General features: G+C 56.3%; 1 protein-coding gene across 4 annotated transcripts in view; it reads left to right on the plus strand.

The window, feature by feature from the left end:
- Nucleotides 1-747: 747 nt before the first annotated feature.
- Rnf216 (ring finger protein 216) overlaps nucleotides 748-1,076 on the plus strand; it is a 147,884-nt gene continuing 147,555 nt past the window's right edge. For 3 of the 4 annotated variants that reach the window (XM_008851365.3, XM_008851369.3, XM_008851368.3), the window contains exon 1: nucleotides 748-906. The gene's annotated coding sequence lies outside the window, so the exon portion shown is untranslated. Of the gene's footprint in view, nucleotides 952-1,076 lie in introns of all 4 variants that reach the window. The other variant, XM_008851366.3, reaches the window with a different exon arrangement.

A 1,076-nucleotide genomic window follows, 5' to 3' on the forward strand; every position in this document is an offset into this window, starting at 1 on the left:
AGGCAGGCGGATCTCTGTGAGTTCAAGGCCAGCCTGGTCTACATTGTGAGTTCCAGGCCAGCTGGGGCTACAGGGAGACCCTGTCTCAAAAATACAAAAAAAAAAAAAAAAAAAAATCTTAAACCAAAACAAACCAGTGATTTAACAAAGTTTGAATAGTTTTTAAGACTATTGCCTGCCTTTGTGGGCAGGGGGAAGGAGGAAGCGGAGAGATGGCTCAGTAGTTAACAGCACTGTCTGCTCTTGCAGAAGACACAGGTTCAGTTCCCAGCGCCCATATAGTAGCTAACAACCATCCATATCTCCAGTTGCCAGGTATCCCATGCTCTCTTCTGGCCCTCCTTGTGTACTGCATACATGTGGTGCATTTACATATAGGCAGGCAAAACACTCCTCATATGCATAAAACATATTACACCCCCAAAAGAATGCTTTATTCTTTACCAAATACCCTTGGGGAGAGCTGGGTCATTTTATCTGTGACCTGGCACACAAGAAAACCTCAGGGGGGGAGAAAAAAGTGAGTACCCAGTTAATTCCATGACCACCTGTCCTCCAGCCTTTTGATTTCTTAAGAGACACTCTCAGCTCCACTTGTCCTCCCGCCTCAAGGAGAAGTCAAGGTGCTGCAGCGGTGGACCCCAAAGGAGGCCGGCTAGGCCGCCGTCTCTATGGTCCTCGCTCCCCAGGTCCCTCCTCCCTGGCCCTACGCGTGCCTCTATGGTTCCTCCTATCATTAGTCGGGAGGGGGCGCTGCGCGCAGGCGCGAGGTGGACGACGCGGCGAGGCCGGAAGGAATGTTGCAGCGGCTTCGGCGACTGCATCCGCGGCGCTAGCAGCGAAGAAGCTTTCCAAGCCGCTGCTTCTAGCGACTAGTGACTGAACGCCGAGGCAGCTGCGTGGCGAGTACGTGACGGACTACCGCGCGTGAGGGCCCGGGCGGCGGGTCGTGTGAGTGGCCTCCGGCGAGGCGCCACCGCCGTGGGGGCGGAGGCCTGAGGGACGCGGGGCTAGAAGGGACGCGGGGCTGGAAGGGACGCAAGTCCTGCAGCCCGGAGGGCGGGGGGGGGGGGGGG

This window comes from Nannospalax galili, unplaced genomic scaffold, assembly GCF_000622305.1.
Source record: "Nannospalax galili isolate Female #2095 unplaced genomic scaffold, S.galili_v1.0 scaffold664, whole genome shotgun sequence".
In the NCBI taxonomy this organism is placed as follows: Eukaryota; Metazoa; Chordata; class Mammalia; order Rodentia; family Spalacidae; genus Nannospalax; species Nannospalax galili.